The 20715-nt window shown below is 47.2% G+C and overlaps 1 long non-coding RNA gene across 1 annotated transcript in view; it reads right to left on the bottom strand.

Moving 5' to 3' along the window:
* Positions 1-20715, bottom strand: part of LOC143377604 (uncharacterized) — a 167958-nt gene that overhangs the window by 87105 nt on the left and 60138 nt on the right. Inside the window, exon 3 of the long non-coding RNA XR_013087364.1 lies at positions 8155-8266. This is a non-coding gene — a long non-coding RNA (uncharacterized LOC143377604). The remainder of the gene's footprint in view (positions 1-8154; positions 8267-20715) is intronic.

Below are 20715 nucleotides of genomic sequence, written 5' to 3'. Positions count from 1 at the left end.
CAAAGTTACACTATCCGCCAGCGACCTATGTTTCTTGCGAGGGGTCTAGAACTAGAAGGTTAATTAATATATTAAAATTTATGCATGTATCCCTATTCATTTTTATTTTATGATCTCTCGTGACACTGTACCGAAAGCAGGTAGTACAAGTCCTACATGAAAACCTGAAATAATTCCTGAAAAAAAATTCTTAGAACACTTGTTTTTCCGGCCGTCACAGTGGTGTTTCCCTTTAAACCTTTCCCCTAAATCCTGCGCTTATAAAACACGCGAGTTTGGAACAGGGGATAATAACGATAAAGAATTCTCCCATTTTGCAATTATGTAGAAAGCACAGGGTCACTTGAATAATCTCGCGACACAGTGAATTTCGCGACTGCCCTGTTCAGCCACGTTTGCAGGCCACGTCAAGCGTCCGTACAGTATTCCCTGAAGTTCCCAAAACGTTGGACGGCCCGGTGTCAAAAGTGTTCACCGACGTCGATACCAAAGTACGCTCGCGCAACTGCTTGACGTCCATTATCATATTCTCCGCGTATCATATGGAATTTATGGCTAATAAAGGCCGATCGAATAACAGGCTCGCCGGGCCCAGGAGAGGTTTCGACCCAGCGCGAAGGTAGGACCCATGGCACGGCCCCCCTTCGTCCTTTTCTCCCCCGTTCGATTCCACGGCGTGTTCGCCAGCATCCGAGTAGCTGGCTGGCATTATAGTCATGCCAGTTGGCAGTGGTGGCAATTGATATGCAACGCCATTGATATATGGGTGCATATTTCACTAGGTTGGCAGAGCCGCGTGAGCACTGCCGGTTTGTTATCGTCGCTGTCGCGGCTCTCGCTCTTTTCCGCCTTTCCAGGTCTCGCGCCGTCTTGCTCCCTCGCCCGGAGCCTTCACCCTTTCGCGCGAGCCAGGCCAGATCGGCTACCAATACCCGCGATGAATTATGCCCGCCCTTTGTTAAGATCCCTGACGCGTCTTTGATTGGAAGCTTCCGAGAAAAGAACATAGCCCCGGCTCGCGCGCTCAAGATACGAGAAACCTTCGACCCCCGACCGGCGACCTCTCCAATAATATCCGTGGCGGAAAGAAATTTACCTTCCAACCGGTCACGGGACTCCCCAGCAACTCCGCGCCGAGTATCGGAGAGCGCAACACTCTTTTTCATCGGTCTGCCTGGGGTTTCTTTTTTTTTTTTCAAATAATCTCCGCGTGAATGGCGGTGAATAAGGGCGCAGAAGAATGCGGGGGATTTAAGGTGAGATGTATGCACGTTGATTCATGGGGTAATACTGTGTAAGCCTTGGTGCTTTCTAGACAGTATGTATATAATTATAGAAACTTGGTTACTCTTCAAAAATGTAGCCTCTTTAAACTGAGACAGTGTTTCCCAACCCTTTTGAGTCGCGACCCCCTTTCATAATGTTCGAATAACCTGTCCCCTGTCTGCATATAACGTAAGGTAAATTTAATAAGGGAAAGAGAACGCATTAAAAAATAGTGGTACATCATTAATAGAATTTGGCAATGTAGCTATATTAAAATAAATAAGTGCTAAGAATCGTCAACTAAAAATAACCGCAGCGACCCCCCAGAAAACAAACCCCTTGGGGGTGGCGACCCGCTGTTTGGGGACCAGTGAGCTAAGAGATCTTCAGAAAATTTACAGGATTATACTTTCATCGAGCTTTGACCACCGCTAAATATCCAACCCCTCTTTGACACACTTGCTGGTATTGATGCCGAGAGGTATCGACCGAGACAGCAGGACTACAGCTTCCCATTTTAGGAATCCGTGCACTCTAGAATGGAGGCGACTGGATCAGGTTTCAGATGCCTCCAACGACCCTGAGTGAGGCAGGAAACCGTGTCCCCCGCGTTTTCATTCACGTCGCCTGTAACGGGCGCCCGAACATGTTTGCTTTAACGCGTGGCTGATCTTACGACTTCGCTATTGCTGCGCCCAGCAAATATACAAACGTGAAAAAAAGCGGAGGAGGAACAGTGGGGGTCGTAAAATCAGTGGGACGTTAAAGCAAACATGTTTCGAGCGTCGGAACAAGGTGTGAAAAAAAGCACGAGATAAGCACAGCCCCACTTAGGGTCGCGTGGAGTAGCTCGCGTCCCATTCACCTCCCATTCATCCCATTATACAATGCACGGAATCCTATAATGGGACCCCGTACGCAGCTCTTCGCGTCCCTGGCCCAATGGACGCTGCGCATTTGCATCGCTGCATTTCTACCAGTGACTGTACGCATTAGCAATCGACACTGAGCGAGGGTCGTGCACGAGGTCACTGTCATCGATTCATTCAATATAGATGCATATAGAGACTGAAAAAGGGTAAAATTTGCACCTCCTTTTGCTCGAGAATTTTTTAGTAACAGGTACGCAAAATTAGAGCGAAATTGATGACCCAAAACATCGGTGAACTCAACTCAAACCTCCATGAAATGCCCTCGTTAACTACGAGGGTGATTGGAGACTTCGCCTAAGAGAGAACGAGTGAATTAAGAATCTCTTTTTCATTATTACTCAACTTTAATACCTCCTTTCAAATCTCTGCACTTGAGTTGATTTCATGGTGGTTTCAGTTGAGTTCACCGGTTCTTGGAGTCATCGATTTCGCTCTAATTTTGCATACCGCTGAAAAATTCTGCAGCTCCAAATCACCCTCATATTTCAACGCACACAGGTATCTTCAAACCTTCGCTTAAACAATTCAGCGACGTTCACCCCTGGAAAATCCGAAGCAGCTTGCAATCCCGAGCCTTTCCATACCCACCGCCGAGGACGTGGACGATATAGGAATCGCGGAACGCGAGAAATGCCCCCCCAAATACCGGATGTTATAGAAATCGCGGCCTCGACGCGTGCCCCCGCCGCTTTTCCGCGTTGCTCCGTATCGGGGACAGGTCCGCGGCAGCGAAACAAAACGCGTTGATCTAAGATTGCTGAACTTATAAAGCGGATTACCTCGCGATAGCGAGAGTTTCTCTTGAATAAATTCATGAGTTCCCGCACAATCGGCCATAAATTACGACCGCCGGTTTTTCCCGTCAATATTCATAACGCGGCGGCGCGATCGGCTCGAATCGGGACCCAGGCGACCATTGTTGGTCACCGAACACACTGAGATCGTGACAATGTTCCATAGATCGGTATCCTAGGCCGCGGAGAAATGAAATGCGAGAAATAGATATTTCAGTTGTCACCGAGGAAACGGTGATTTAGATCGTACTTGAAACAGTAGTTAGGGTAAATTGAATATCAAACATCGGACATGTGGTTCGGCCGGTGGCACTTGGATTGTGGACCAATTGTATTTTATTTTTAAGATCCAACCGAGTACTTTAAATTCCTAGGTAGTAGTAAATACTTCAATAAATATATCTCGAATCATCTTGAACTAACAAGGGAGCATGTCGAACCCGTGCACTCCGATTTGGATGAGACTGCAGATTTGCGGAATAGTGAAAAATATTTGACACGTATCTTTTTTTATCGGCAATCGTCCACGTTGAAGGGGTGAAACCTAAAATTGTGATCGAAAACATATTTTCTGAAATCTTCTAAAAAGAGAGCAGGAGCTTAGTCTTTAAAAAACTCGCACTTTAAAAAAAAAATTATCCTACTCCTACTAGCCCTCGAGATACTCCAGAAAATATGTTTTCGACCCCAACTTTGGGGACTCTTTTCACCCCTTCAACACGGAGGATTGCCGATAACAAAAAATACGTGTCGAATATTTTTCGCTATTCTGCAAATCTGCAGTCTCGTCACAATCGGCGTGTGGGTGTTCGATATGTTCGGGGTTGCACGATATAATTTGAATCATCTTTTGCTTATATTTCGGCTCATTACTGTAATTCCCTCCCACCTGATATTCGAGGTTTAAATTCCTTTCCTGATTTTAAATGTAAAGCTCGGCGATATATATGGTTAATGCGTCACAATAACTTTCTAGTTTCTTAATGTTAGTTAGTTTTTAGTTATTTAGTTATGGTTAGGCTTTTAACAGTATTGCACTGCAGCCTCGCCATTTACTTCGCTTGTCTTTATGAATTACTGTTCTTTGCATGTTTCAAGGAATAAAGACGAATAATAATAATAATAATAATAATAATAATAATTCCATGTCGTTGTTCACTCTCTTCCCTCCGATATTCGAAGCACGACAGCCGAAGAAATCTTTCGAATACAGTCTCCGGCTGGCTGGAAATTAAAAAGCTGTCCAAAGGGTAAGCGACCGGCTTAAAATAAAGCAGCGTGTCGCGTGCGACGTTAGATAATACAGGTCCGCGGTGAAACGATACACCGAATTCCTTTTCTCCCCGTTTCACCTCTTTCTTTATCCCCGTCCCCTTTCTTTCTAAACGGAGATTAAGCTACACGCTCGCTGTTTAAAATTATGTATCTCGCGTTACGCTGGCTCGCGTTACGGATCCGCTGGCTTTTCAGCTTTTTACGCGGCCTCGCGGGGGCACACGCGGCCAGCGTATTCGCGTCTTCCAGCCATTCATCGGCGGGCGTGCGGCGCGGGAATACGGAAACGTATTATCATTATGGCCTGGACGAACACAGAACGGCAATTATAATTAGGTCGGCAGCCGATGATAAGCAGCCTTCTGGGAATGCGTGACTGTTGATAAAAACGTTGGTGACATTTTTCCATACTCACGAACGCCCGGCCTCGTACGCGGCACGTGAAATAAAAGGGCGCTCAGCGTTTTCTCAGAATTTATTCAGCAGGCGAGCGTTTCTCCTTCCTTTTTTTTCGGCGATCTCGCGCCGCGATTCGACGTTCGAATTCATCGATCGGTGAAATTTTTACAGTCTTCCTTTACCGCCGAAGCGAGTGTGGGGCGAGAAAATGGAATTCCGAGGCTCCTATCACTTTCTGCTGACAGTGAATCCAGAAAGAAGCCCGGTGCTACTTCAATTATAAATCCAGTGAAATCCTCGTTCCGTTATTTAATGGCGCAATGGCATTTTTTGGGAAGAAACACAGAGATCGATCGCTGGAACGTTGGACACGAAACTTTGACGTAGCTGCGGAGTCCCGAGAGCGGAGCTGGGCCATGGCGGACGCCGAAGGAACGATAACGGTCGTATAGAAGTCATTTATCGGATGAAGCCCGTTTCCCAAAGTAGGAAGGAAGAAGTCGGCCAGGAGGGTGCGGTTTGATGTGGTGTTTAACCGCGGCTGAAGGTACACCCATTAAATCAATGGCGAGCCCTCTGGCCTCTTTCCGCCAAGGAAAACTTCAAAAGACGTTTTTGCCGGGGAGTACGTGCCAGAGGATACGGTACACATCGGTTGCGTTTTATGAACCGGCCATGAAGATAGGATTCCCGTGCCGCTGATTCGGTTTCCTCGCTCCAACTTTGCCTTTTTCATTTACAAGCACAAAGGGAGGGGTTGAGGGTAAAAGCGGCGACTTATTTTCGGAGAAATCCACAGGGATAAGATGAACGGCGAAGGCAAAGGGAAGTCGTAGAAAGGATATCAAAGTCCGACGCTGGAGATCCTGCGAGTATCGATTCTCGAAGACCACGTCTCCTCCCTTACCTCGTTATAAGCTGCTATGTGTCTCGATAATCGTGAAACACGCTTGGCACGATAAAACGAGCTTGCCGGAAAGCTGGAATAAACTCCGCAGCGGAGGGACCAACTAGTACCAAAACGCGAAGATCTGCGTCGATAAAACAAGCCTAAAATCTCGAATGTCCCAATTCCCGCCTTCACTACACCCCCTAATTCACGCAGAGTCCCTTCACCGAGGCTCACCCTCGAACGTACACCCCTAACCTCCCCTCTTAAACACCCTTTCGGGGCACAGATTCCGCGGACCTTATCTCCAACTCGATCGCCGATCAGCCACCCGATCGAAAACGGGAAAAAGGGACCGAGGATCCCGGTACGTTAGCTAATTACCATCGCGAGTAGAACAATCGCGTTTTATCGTCGGACGCACGGGTGGCGATGCCTGATAAATCACTGGAAACCGTCCGGGGGCCGGCAATTTGCCACCAGACTGTCATTAGAGCGGGCGTTGTGTGGCATGAATCACTGGCTTCATTCGCAGCCGTCCGATACGGGGGCAGCGGGGGATGTGTATCGCGGCCGTTGCGCGCGGGGGCATCGTATACAACCGGCTGAGAAAGATTGAAAGTTTTAAGGCGAGCCGGCCGGGAGGACGGGAGAGCCGGGCCCGATCAGCTGAGCAACAATTTGTCGCGATGTGGGCGGCTGGAATCTTACATATCCCCCGAATACCAGCCGCCCGTGTGTCGCTGGCGACACGTGCGGGTGTACGTTGGTGTCGGTGGGTGTCTACGTGCGTTCCCGTCCGTAGGGAGACGCGGTGCACGTGCACGCACACAGCGATGCACGCGGACCGATTTGTCTGGCCGGATAGCAAGAGAAAACGGAGTGGCTGTCTGCCGCTGGCTTTTCGCCATACGCCCACGCACGGCCCCGCTCCGCTCCTCCCGACGTTCTCCAAACATGTCCCGAACTTAGAACAACGTCGCCACGCTAATCCCGCGGATATCCAGGCAGACGCGCCCGGGAGTAATTCTTTCCTGTATCCTCGCCCTCTGCCAAGCTCCCAGACCTCCCTGCGTACTCGCGCCGGATTAAACGGCGCGAGGAGAAACGGAGCGCGTAGCTGCTCCGTCTGGACGCCGGGATTGCACTGAGGCATCGAGCCTCGATCGTCGTTCCGGCGAATGATACTTTAATTGGATTGCCCCGCGCCCCTTCTGCGAAGCTACTCGGTTGGAAATGGTAATGCGCTCGTGTGTCGGGGAAAGGAATTCGTTGGACCTGGACTTTTGAGATTCTTTCCGACCGGGGGTGGGTTAATGGATTCGTCTGGGTTGGAGTTTCAAATTCTTGCAGAGGGTGGAGAAATTTTTTAACTCGTTTTTTGTTTCTCAAAGAGTCTAGCAAGGTTAGCGCGAGCAAACGGCCCCCGTGATCAATTTTTGGGGGTATTGTTTTGCTAGACATTGCTCCTCACCTTAAGGGAGTCCACTGTAGAAAATCGGAATTATCGATTTTTTTCTCTTTCGGATTTTCTGAAAGACGTACGTTTCAAGAACGCTCTCTTCAAATTGCATGAAGAAATTCGTCAAATTGAAGGAGATATAGTGTATTCCGCGAAACGGTGTCAAGCGCGCGACTGAACCGAGCGGAACTTTGAACGCGTTTTTCTCAGAATAACATTTTTCAAACGCGTTGACAGTGTACAGACAGTATACATCCAATCGACACGAGTAAGGGCATTTATTGTACGAAGACCCCGGCTCTATTACGTGAGGATCAGTTTTTTTTTTAATTAAAGGCCTCCTATTTTTTTTTTATTAACATCGTTACTCCCAAAAATGTTTTTTTCAGCGGTCCACCATTTTGTTATCTTTTGCAATATTGACTTTTTTCGATCGTCACGTAATAGACGTAGGCTTCTAGCTTCCAAATATTTTTGTCTTTCTTAATTCAGATTAACCATATCGCTAAGGCACTGTTAAAGCCACAGGAACAATTTTGTCGCAGCGTGCATTTTGACGAAGAGCACACCGGAAACGGATTTATGAATTTGATTGAAAAAAAATTTTTTTACCCCTCAATATGTACATATTAACTATACTAAGCAATGCATTGATTTACTTGCGTTGATTATTTGAAAAAAAATCCCGAAAACACCCTTACTTTTCGGAGCATTACAGTGGTCTCTCCCCCCTTAAACACCATTCCGTGAAGTTTCAGATTTCTACCCTCTCGTTGAAGTATAATATAGGCTTTTAAGCCTTAAATTTAGCATTTTTTAATCGGATACTACTTAAGAAAAATAAATGAAACAAAGAGGAAAAATAGCTACATGTTAGTTGTACTTCAAATATGTATATGTATACTCAGACGGCCCGGACCGATTACTATTTAATATTCTGATTTTTATGTACCTACTATTAAGCAAGTTGAACGCATACGCCCTACTTCCAGGTCAACCCTATCATCCATATGGGAATCTAACGATGTCAGCCACATATGGCTGGCAAAGCTATTAGGATATTAAACCATGTACCAACTTGAAACCGAGTTATGGGGCACAGCAACGATTGTAAAGTATAAATTACGTGTCACTTACCTAATCCAATGCATCGATGGACTCGGGAGACATCCACTTTAGAATTTCCCTTGACTCTATCCAGAACTCCAGCCAAGTGCCACGGATTCTGCCTGGCGGACTCCACGTGACTCTGCAACAAAGGAATTAGACAGAAATGAAGCAGCTGCTCGTGCCCACGGCTCTCGCGTGGATATAATACGCAACCTGGAATGTAAAACTTCCAAAATCCACCAGTAATATTTGAAACGGAGCATTCCATTACGCGAGCAAGCAATTCAGCGCGTTTCCGCAAGCTATAATCATCGATCGAAACCAATCAGCTAACCCTGTAAACGGTAATTTTACCACGTGATTACATCTGCGAGCCCCCTGCATCGAAATAATTATCCACTATAATTTAATTATTCCACCACTTCGACCGTAATTAGGTTGCCTAAACGTAACCACCCCAGCCGTTGTTTCCGACATCTGTAAACCAGCAACAGCTGAATAATAAACAACAAGTGGGAAATTAATCGTGCACGATTTCAACGATCAGAGACGCGACACCTTAATCGTCGTTGACAAGAGGTCGCGAGAAGCGCGAGGGACCTTGAAATGCTCGATAAAGGCGCCCTGAACAAAGAGGAAAGGTCGTCGATCCTGGATCCTCGAACGCGGACCTTCTAAGGAATAATTCCCACCGTTTTTTGCTCGTTGTTACGCGGGGATTAGACGGCACTAATTTATACCGAAGGGGACAAGAAAAAGCCGCGGACGTACTCCAACAGCGGCGAACTCCGCCCGCCGCGCAAGATAATCCCGGTGGCTTACGAAGCCGGCGACGGATGACGAGATATATTTTACGACCTCCGCGTCAAATTCTGACGGCAACGGCCACTCTCCGCCGCCAATGTGTATATTTTTCCCGGCCCGGGAACATTTATTTCAACGCGGTATCTTATAAATACGTTCGAGACACGCGCAACCACCGAGCACCCGTAAATCAGCCGAGTATAAACGATCGTATCGGTTGGCCTCTAGGAAAGAAGCTTCGCCAAATGCGTGGAATGGAAACGGTCAAGACAAATACTAATTAGATCAGCACGATTAGAACGTGTCTCGGAATAGGGGTGTCTCGAACTTGCAACGGAGCAGTTAAGTGGGAAATGGTGCGGGATGAATCAGTGCCACTGAGAATTGAGTGGTTGTGGAAAACAGGCACATGCCACATGTGCATGAATTTTCGTTTCTTAAGGATCCATAATCTGTTTTCAAGAAGAATTAAACATATTTTTGGGAACTTTTTATTTTATAGAAATCCAAGAACATTAAACTATAAACTGTGATATTTTGAATAATATATGAAAGCAACAAATGCGAAAATTCTCAGGTAAAAGAAAAATCACGAAACCGTGGCATTTGCCTGCTTTCCACCGGGCCCCTCAATTATAAAATCGAAATGAAAATAATAAAGATGTTCGCAGAAAAAAAGTCTATACTCTCCCGAGTAAAACCAACCTCCTCCAACGCGTCGGAGATTAAAAAGTGTCTTCCCCTGCCCCCAATGAAAAAACACCCCCTCGTCAGCCGAAGCTCCGAAACTGCCCCACAGCGCGGAGAAAGGCTACTGGCGCGAGAATTCCGTTTACAACCTAACAGATCCCACAGGAGCGGCCCACACGACTCTCGCAGCTCGATCGTGACAAAAGGGCCGGCAGCCCCGAGTGTTCTCCACGGAATAACCAGGGTCTGAGGACTCAATTAGCAGAGACACGGAGAGCAGTTCCGAGGCGACGACGAAGAATTACTAAAACGGCTGGCAGCGCGGAAACGTTCATGGCGCGACATCAAAGACGTAACTCCTCCCGCGGCGTAATATCAGCCCCGATGCCCTGACACCCCCGACTATATAGAGCTGCGCGTGTAAAATGGGTCGGAGCCGTTAAAACAGTAGGTGGACGACTTCAAAAGCATACCGCGTAGCCCCGGCTTGTGCACACGAAAGTCTGCATACTTCCGTCACAGTATTCCCCACTGGGGCGTCTTCTCCCTGTCTCCCTCTCTCTCTCTCTATCTCTCTTTCTCTGTCCTCCCGAGCAGGCACGTCGGGTTACACCCCGTGAATTACAACCCCTCGAGGATGCGTCAGCGCCTCGTTAAAGCCCCGTACGACACCGTGGCCCGTTTGCTTTTTACCGGTGACCAGAGCCAACCGTTAAAAGGGAGAGCCACGAGCGGAAACGAACGGGAGGATCACGCGAGCCAACGTGACAGTGAGCGATCCCCATCGATACCGCTGCATCGATACGTCGCGGCTTCGTGTCCGCGATAAAAACGGCCCTTGATAAAAGTACACGGTGTCGCTTCTCGAATAACATCGCGCCCTTGCGTGGCTGCGCTCGTGAGATGGCTACCCCGCGATCAGGAACGGCGGAAGGGGAGGTTTGACTGGTAATAGGGTTAGAGTTAGCGGTCGGTTTAATTTCGAGAGTCCGTCACCTTTCGTCACAGCGGAGGTGGCGCGCGGGTGGTTTAATTTTATGCATTTCTGCCGGCGGAGCTAGGGCGCAGAAGGTTTAATTAATTTTACTCCGATGGTATTCGAAGGTCTTCGCGTGTGTGCTTTATGATTTAAAGTGCATACTCGATTTACGATGAATTAGTTACGAAGCGGCTGAATAATTGAGGTCTTTCCGCTGTGTATTGTACGAGACCTGATTTCCATACCGTGGATAGAAATTTAGTTTCGCGCATGATGAGTTAAAGCAGAGCGGACTATTTAACCCTCCCTGGTCACACTGGGTCCGATGGACCCGATTTTTAACTTTGGAGCTCGATACCTGTAAGTTCCTGGGTTTCAAATGCCATTGACCTGAGATTTTACGGAAATTTCAGGTGTCCTCTTCCGGTAGAGACCGTTAGTTTTTGAATCAGTAAGTTCGTCGATGAGTGGCAGCCGTTAGAATGTGTGACCAACTTGTACATTTTATCGAAAAAATTAACACTTTTTTTCAACTCCAATTCGAGAAATTTAATTCAATAAAATGTAATGTGTATGGCTGTGATAATGTTTTTTCCCCTCAAGTTATATGTGTGTATAATGAGTACGAACACAGAATGTATATGTGTATAATAATATAATGATGTATAATAATGTATATTAATAATAAATAGTTATTTCTGTAAATTAAACGTGGTTTTTTGCTAAAAAAATTGACCATCTTCAGATCTCAAAATAAATACCGTTTTTGAAACCCACAGCATGAAACTGTATATTTTTCTAAGAGGAATATATCTTATTAGTATCAGCCACAATCTGTATGAAAATTAATTGAAAAATAAAGCAGGTATTATTGGAAAACAGGATTTAGTAAAAAAAAATCGTTTTTCAGGAGTTTACTACTTTCCGATTATTTTGGCACATGTTGTCATTTCATTTCTTACTAAAACGCGACTATTCCATATTCAACAATGTTCAAAGTGTGTATTGTAATTTTTAGGACTCGATCGGACTGATACAGTTCGTACGGTAACTGTATAAAAATCGGCCGGGTCCATTGGACCCAGTGTGACCACCACGTAACTTTGCAGAAGTGTGACCACGAAGGGTTAATTGCGAATCGTGTTGGGGCTACGCTGCTCCCTTCGGTAATCCACGGCGCTCTGAATTCTGCATGGTACACTTGTAATAAACAAAAAGCAAGCGCGAAAGAGCGACGCGCTCGTAAAGCCTGCCCGTTTAAAAACACAGCGCGCCGTTTGAAACACTGAAATTAATCCCGGCGCGAAGCAGTCCCCCGTCGACGCGCAGGCAAGGAGACAGCGCCGCCAGCTAATGGATTGAAACTGAGCGTCTCGGTCCCAGCATTACGTCACAATCATCCATAGAATACAAGCGTTCGTATAAAGAGTCTAGCAAGGTAAACAGGAGCAAACGACCCCCGTGACAAACTCTGTTGTTATTGTTTGCTAAACAATGCTCCTCGCCCGAGCCACCGATCTATGAAATTTCAGGTCTCTACCCTCTCCTTTAAGGGTGATACGAGGGTAAAAGCCCTTAAATTTATCATGTTTTAATCGACTACTACTTAAGATAAATAAATGAAACAAAAGAGGAAGAACGTTACGGGTGAAAAGAATTTACTCTTTGCGGGTTGTTTTCACAAACAACCCATTGGCTGGCACTCATCAAGAAAATCAGCAACAGTCGGCACGCTTATCTTGCTACGCTATTTCCACATTCGCCCGGCGAGCGTCGCGCGTATCATCCGCGAGGGCGTAGCAGCGCCGAGCGTAATGCGCGAGCTGCACAAAGTGCACAGAGTGCTGCGGCGTGACGCAACACCGTTCGGATCGTTCCCAGCGAGCCTCGCGAATGATCCATCGCCGAGCGCAGACACAGACGGGGCGCACAATGCAAATAAGCCAATTACGTCAATCCTGAGAAATCGTCGACTAAGGGCGGCCCAGGCTGGGTGATCCGTCCGGGAAAGAGTGAGAAGGGAGAGCAAAAGCAACAGGGGGAGAGGGGGAGAGGGGGAGCGAGAAGGGAAGGGAGTCATGGGGGAAAGGGGGATCACGGGGGACAGGGACGAGTGGCGGGTTGCAAGTGGGTGGAAACGAAAGACGCCGGACGGGTATCGTGAGGCCGTGGGCCATGGCCAAGCCGCATGCAACAGAATGCATCCGCGATGCATTAGGTAATGATATCGGCATTATGGCCGAGCGTGGAACGAACGAAATGACGAACGGGCCGACGGATTGGAACCGGGGCCCATCGGCGGCCCCATCGAAGGAGGGCCAAGGGGTAATTATACAAGCAAACAAGGGGCGGTCCTACCGAGATTATAGGGTTCCTCGCGCTGCCCTCCCCTGCCCTTGGCCTCCCCCCACCCCCTCTGTTTGCCCGTAATTACAGGGCCAAACTGCTCTCCATGGCATCCCTCTCTATCTCTCGGGGCCTCACGAGAAATGCCACCCGCTAGTCTCCTTTCCGTCTTCCTCATCTGCCCCCTTCCTCGCCTCGATCCATTGCTGATCCTTTCCTGTTTGGCTAACCGTCGATACACCCCGATCTCACCGAGTCTCGAATTCTCGTTACCAGGACGGAACTAGAGACGCGGTAGCGTCTCGACGCCAAGTACACGAAAGACACCCTGTATATGTCGACTGTCGCTACCGCTATCATTTACTCGTCGCACGGCTATTCCAACCTAACTTGAAACTTATTTCATTAATATCTCACCACGCCTGCAATATTTTCTAAATTTAAAGGCATTTTTCTTATGTAAACCGCATATAAGCTTTCGATCAAGACCAAATTCAATAAAATCGGTCCACGCGTGACAGAGATGTAATATCGTCTCATGGATCTGTCGGAAACGGTAAGACTTTTCTCCTGAGCGCCAAGGTATTTGGCGCTGCGAAACCGAAAAAATGATAATTGTCTTAGTATTTAATTATTCACAATAACTCCCTTGCAATCTAAAATACATAATATACATATGCGTACTAGAAACGCAGTCAGATTTATTCTACATATATTTAATTCTAATATCATCCGTAGCATATGCACACGCGCACGTACACACATTCACGAACGCACGCACAAGAAAGAGAGACAAAGATTAATGCAATTTAAACATATTTAATCAGTTTAGCGACACCAATTCGGTGCGCAGCGCCAAGTATTTTGATTAAAATATTTATTCGTATTAAAATGTTTATTTGTATAAAAATATATCTGCTTAATACTATTTAATACATTTTGTATAAATAGCCATTGTTATAATTGGCCCAATTTTTGTATATCATTAATTTTGCAAAGCTATTAATTTACGACAATGTTTTGTAAATGGGATTCTTTTTCATTGGTTAATTAAAATGTCCGTGATATGAGTAATGGAATGTATGAACACAGCATTTCAGCTGTGTATATGTAGTTCTGTCATCTGAAGCGCAGTTGGAAAGCATCTTTATGCACTTGCAGCTCATTTCAATTTCATATCTTTTTTCTGTACTTATCATTATCTTCTATTTTTGTGATTTATTTGATTTCATGTACTTAGCGTAATTTTATTACTTTTTTTAAAGTTTTTTATGGGGATATGATTTTCTTCTCGCCAAGCGACGCATCGTGATCTCGTCGCTTTATCGCCGTCAAGGGTTAAGCTACATCTGCTTGATCATATGTTAATTCGACGATGGAGAATGATTTTTCGAGAGGTCACTCTGTGGCAGAGGATTCCCAAGGGAGATTGCGCCGGCAAGTAGGTTTACGCTGGAGGATGCAAGGACGTAGGGGAATTCAATTTGTTCGTCCGTCGCAATTACAGAACCAAATTGTTCTTCGCGGCATGCCAGCCGTGCGTCTTTCGACGTTCCCTCGGAAATACCTCCGGCCACTCCTGCCTTTTTCATCTCCCTCCCCTCCTATTTTCGCCCCCCTCCCCCCGTGGCGCAGTTCAATTCATCAGGTCCCGGGCAACTTTGTCAAACGACCGAGCACAAGGAAAAAGTTAAATGAACCACCGCGATGGTATCGTTGCCGTTTTTCGCTCGGTGCAATTGGAATTTTCCGCGGGGAATATCGAGGATAGCCGAAATTTCCAGTTCAAGGGGAGTTTCGAAAGAACCCGGGAGACTTCAATCTTGAGATTCGTCGACCTGCTCATTGAATTTTGCTATTCCATTTCTGACCCAGTTTGTGGAGAGCATTGGAGTGGTCCTCCGGGTTTAGCTTCCCCAAAAATAATTGGCCATAGGTAGTCGATATTTTATTGTATTTCATGGTCATCAATCGCAATCTACTTTCTCTATACTTTATATCAAACGTATACTCAATAATACACAGGAGAATATAAATTCCTCTAAATTTTCGGCCCACTTTCGAGGCGCCTTAATTCCCCAAAATTTCCCCCGCATTTTTAATCGACGACAGAAGTCCCGGGGCTGACTTATTCTCTCACGGTGGTCGCCGGTCGTCCCCTGCACCGTTTCAGAAGATTAAAAAAGGTACAGAAGCGAACTGCCCCCTTGGCGAGCGACAGAGCATGTGACGATGTTCTCTGATGATAAAGTCCAGCGAGATTTACGGCGAAACGTGCCCGGTTTACAGGAAGCGCAACAAAGTTGCGGGCACCCTGGTAATCGCTGGCCGGCTTAATTACTTTTAATTCGCCAACGAAATTTACGTCATCTCGCGCGGAGAGGGGGGAGGGCAGCCGGCGATCGGTTCGCGCACGGCACGGCCGTCGGTATATTAATTTTAAATCGTACAACGCAAGCTTTACGATTATTGCATAATGGATCGGCCGATAAACGAGCGGTTGATTTACGTGCCGCCGGTAATAAAATGCATTTTATAGTTCGCCGAACGTCGACAGCTGCGCTGTGTTTCGGGGAACGCGGGAGGGGGATAAAAACTCGACGACAAATAAATGGCGAGGGTTTTTGCGGGTTGTCGTTCCCGTCGTAAAAACCCAAACGCCCGGGACCGTGCCTCCGAACATCTTGATTAAATATTCATTCTCATTGAAGCGAGACACTTGTTGCTTATAAATAGCGCGCTAAACGAGGACGCTCGAATTCGAGCCGCGAAACGAGGGACGAAGGGATGCCCGAGCGACAAATTCTATTCCGAGCCTGTAATTACCATATTGGGAGCCGCGACAGTAAGAGACTTAGGCCGTCTGTCCACGAAGCGTCGCGTCATAGACGCGTACGCGTAGATACCAATCGTACGCCAGGCATCTTGACAAATGCACATCAATGCGCCGTACGATCGGTCTCTACGCGTACGCGTCTATGACGCGACGCTGCGCAGACAGACGGTCTTACTCAGCATAGGCACAAAGAGCGAGTTATAAATGAATGATCGAAGTGTGTAACGATGAAAGAGGAAGTGTATCTGCAAATGGGGGTGCAGCCACGTTGGAGCCAAGCTTTCCCGCTGGGCTCGTTAGCATGCAAGACATCCTACGAAGTAAGAAGCTTGCATTTACGTGAAAGTGCAGGCTCATAGCGAAAAGGAGACTGATAATACTTTATTCATGCACGCATCCGACTTCTTATCCCTTTTAAGTCCCGAGTGCTCCCCTTATGAACACACAGGCTCCCCTTTATTGGCCGCGTAACAACGTGGAACACGCTGCTCGAGAATTCTGCGCCGTAGAGGATTCAGTAAATACTATTAACCTTTCCGGGAAGAAACTGCGAACTGTGCACGGCGAAAGAATTAAGTCCCCATCGCGATTGCGATTACATGATTGCAGATCGCGTTGAGCGCTGTCGGTGATGAAGCTGACGTCAATCTGGCCGACGCGAACGGCAGGCACTTTGAATTAGAGGAGCTGGATCCGATCCGTCTGGCTGGGAACCCACCGTCGACGAAAATGAAGGCTTCCATTACCCCTTTATTCCCTGGGATTTCGCCCGGCATCCGCGAAATCTGCTCCCGCATTCGCCGCACGTCGCGTCGCGTGTTATTTTAACCAAAATTGATGGCGGGGCCATGGGTGTTTCGGCGGGATCCATCAACCGGCAACACCCGTCCGCGGCTGAAGTTCGACTTAACAGCGGAGACAAACTTCATCGAAATGCCGCATCACCTTCGCGGCTCCTGTGCTCGGGCTTCCCGAGCTCGCTCACTTTGCCGCCTACTTCGACCCAGTTTCAGTTCCGCTTCAGGCCAGCTGGCAGCACGGCAGTCGCGAGACCGACACGGAGCAATTTAAATATGTTATACGTTCGGGCGAACATATTTTTAAAAAGTCCACTGATTCGGATAATCGGTCCACCAACCGGCTGGAAAATGGTGGCTACCGTCAGCTCAACGATGAAGAGAAACGTGCAATTGAATATTGGATTTCTAGCCCCCCGATGGCGGATCCTTAAAGCTTAAGCGGGGAACCTGGTTCAGGACGCTGAAAAATACTGATTTTTGGGAATTATTTTCTCAACAAATATGTATTGCGAATCTTTCCGTAATATTAAGGGTGTTTTACTCTACATATGTTCAGACAATAAGATTTTTTTTATTCAGGAATAATTCATTTAACATTGTTCTGTTGGTTGTCTTCAAGCCGAAGTTTTTCTTAACTGTCATGAATGTATATCGTCGATGGACTAACACAATAAGACAAATATCTAAAATTGACAAAGTTATGGGACTCGAAAGAAAAAGATCTTCACGGAAAAATTTCGACGTATTTATCCAAAACAGTGAAATTTAATTTAATTTAATTAAACAATGGTTTAATTTAATTTAATTAAAAATGGTTTAATTTAATTTTCTTTATGAAAACGTCGAAATTCTTCCATCGAAGTCGTAATTTTTCCTTTAAAGTCCCATCACTTTGCCAACTTCAATTTTTTTATATTGTTTTAGCCCACTGAGTCCATCTTCTTTATTCCAGGCAAAAATTGAATTCGCTAGAATTTGACAACTCCGGTGGCGCTCGAGTCTTCACAGATGTACCAATAAAACAATGTTAAATGAATTATCCTTGAATAAGAAGAAAAAATTTTGTTGTCTGAACATACAGTAAACAACCCTTAAAGTTTTAGAAAGATTCGCTTTATATTTGCTGACAAAATAATCCTTAAAAATCCCCGTCGATCGCGACGATTGAGATTCACGGTTGCGCATCATATTAGAATTGCAACCAGACAATTGTCCCCCATGATAACGACGCAAGTGGCACGGCGATAAAGTCAGCGTCAGGGAATGAATATACTCCGCGAGGAATTAATCAAGCCGCCTGCGATAGATCGATAGGAAGGGCCATTATCCGAAACAAAAGAAGATCCCCGCGATAAACGATAAATATCCCCGAAGTCCGCCGTGAATATTCGCCTTGGCACAGTTAGCTGGCAAGTAACGAAGCCAGCGAACGTTTATTTTTGCGCTTCATGAGCCAATAAATTCACGGCGGCCCGCAGGAGCCCGGCCATAGCCGAGCGCCGGCCGCGTTCCTCCCTCGCGGAAATCGCGTCGTTGAAATCGCGATCGCGATCGATCTGCCCGAATCGCCGATGAATCACGCGGCCCCGGGACCATTAGAGAATTCGGGCGGTCCCGATTATTTAATAACGATGAGGGCGATATTTATCCCCGCTGCATTTGCAGATTGCGGTGCCCGGAGCGCCGTCGACTTGCCCCAGTGCGGAATAAAACATTCAACGCGTCGCCCGCTAGAGTGGCTCTGTGTCTCGCGAGAGGGTGACGTCGCCGCGGAACGAGGGGGAGGGGGGATGTAAAAGTTGCGTGTAAAGTAGGAAAAATATGGGACGGGAATAAAGCGTGCAACGGGGAGACAAGCCGGGCTCGTCTCTCCGTTCCAGAGAGGAAGAGGCGGCGGAGTGGAGCTCGTTCGGCCGGCGGCGGAAAACGGCCACGAGGAGGGCGAGGAGGGCGCAGAGGCTGAGAATTCCGGGATGAAATTTCCTTGTCGCATAACACGAGGCTTCGACTGCGCGCACCGTGTGCCTGGGCGGTGAATTCCCGAATTACATGTCTCTCATTTGAATAAACGTACCCCGAACGAGACGCGGGGCCCGCGCGCTCGTCTTTGTTTTACGACGGAGGACGGACTAGCGACAGGGGAGACGGTGTCCCTCCACGGGGCTAACATCCGATGGAGGCGTTTAGACGTTGTGAAACACGTGAAATATTAAATGAATAGGACGGTCGAGGGGCGACGCCGGGAGAACGAAGGAGAGCCAGAGGGGCGCACACGGGACGGGCGGAGCGACGACCACGCGACTCGCTCCCCGCGAACGACAAAGTATGCGTATTCTGTCAGGGCGACGCGGAACGTGGGTGGATCATTTTGCGCGCTCGCGTATCCAGGCTCTGCCTTCGCCGCCGCCAGGGAACAGGGTATGTTAAGGTTCAAAAACCGCATATCGGAAATACGATTCACCTTGTATTCCCTGGTCGAGCGGGAGTCGGAGGGGGAGGACGCGCGGGATCCTATGTGATTTTCGAGAAAGCAGGATCCACGGGCTCGGGAGATACGAGCCTGATGCGCTGCAGGGATAGTATGACAATAAGATTTCTAGAAGATACAAGGGATCCGTGTCTCATGATCGAACGTGGCCCCCGTTATTCGTCGCGAACCGAATGTTTCTCAACCGTGGATCGAACGTGCTGGATAAAAATGTTTTTTGACAGGATTCTCCGTGGGAGATTGAGTTTGGATGTTCGTACCATGTGTCCGCGCCACATTTGAGTTTCCGTTCAAGAATTTGCAGAAGAAACGAACGCATTCATCAAGGTATTCTAGTGTAACTGCCCGTTTTTCAACGCCACCTTCGGGAATTTATTTAACAGAAACTGTAAGTTTATACTGTCTGGCGTTTTTCTTGCAGATTAAGGTATGTTTGGAGTAATAGTCGGAATTTTTTTAGCTTTTTTATCTATAAATATAGTCGGTGACGCAAACTTCTTAAAAATATTAGTTTACAACGGGTATTCGTATGGGGACTGTTATAGTCATTCGAAATGGAAAAAACTAAGGTTTATTTTCTTTAATATGGTTGTCACTATGGTCGGAATCACGAGCGAGTTTCTATTCTTGTATAGAATTAATTTTACAGAACGGAAACAGCTAAATTTTTAGCAAAAATCGAACACTTTGCATAAATATATTTAGGGGGTCTCTGTGGCGTCAACCTCTTAACGTATTTGGCGGTATAGATACCGTTAATACTACTGTGACTGCAGAACCGCATTTACCACAAGGGGAATTAGGCGCAAGCTTCACTCTCCACGTGACCACATTTTAAAAATGTGTATAAATTTTTAATTAACTGAAATAGACGTTCTATCGAGGCCTCATACTGATGTTACAACCAGGGGCTCCAAAAGTATAAATGCTGCCCTGTGTAGCTGGTCATCTGCGTTCATAATCGAAGGAAATAGTAACTTATACAGCCAAATGAAAGTGAAGATGCAATCTTTATCCAACCCAAGACCATGGACACCCTAAAATCCACCCTCAAATCTCCTTCGACCTAAGATTCCTCAGTAAAGATAAATCCTGAAACTTACTTTACGCGCCGCGCACTTGGACGCATTGCCACACTTCCAGTGTCCCCAAACGTCTGCCAACAACCCCCGCAGCGGCTCGACAACTCTATACAGTGTTCCATTACCGCGCCTCCTCGCGATCTATCAATCCGGCCAGCCGCCTGCTACGCTTCTCCCCTTTTATAATAACAAGCAGGGCCGACAATTTGCATGCGAAGCTCCGCATTATGGAAAGTTGCGCGCCACGCTCTCCCGAACCTGACCGGATAAGAAACCGAACGCAGACCGTTCCGCACCGAAAACGTCGAGGGTCGATCGGAATCCGGAGACCTCCTCCTCTGGACTTAATTTTTCGTTACGGTCCCCCGTGCCACGCCGCTCGATTCCCTCGGCCAGGCGAATTCCCGTGCCAGAGCAGCGAGGCTTCGCGCCGTAACGCTACCCCTGGAACAGGCCTGGGGAACCTCCATAACCGTGGAGCGCGACGCGGCAATCTCCCAGGCGTTCCTCGGGAAAGCAACCGCGGTAAAATCGCCGGGAACTTTACGACGCCACGGGTTACG

This window comes from Andrena cerasifolii, chromosome 16, assembly GCF_050908995.1.
Source record: "Andrena cerasifolii isolate SP2316 chromosome 16, iyAndCera1_principal, whole genome shotgun sequence".
In the NCBI taxonomy this organism is placed as follows: domain Eukaryota; kingdom Metazoa; phylum Arthropoda; class Insecta; order Hymenoptera; family Andrenidae; genus Andrena; species Andrena cerasifolii.
The sequence above is the reverse complement of the archived record's forward strand: the minus strand, read 5'-3'. Positions and strand labels throughout refer to the sequence as shown.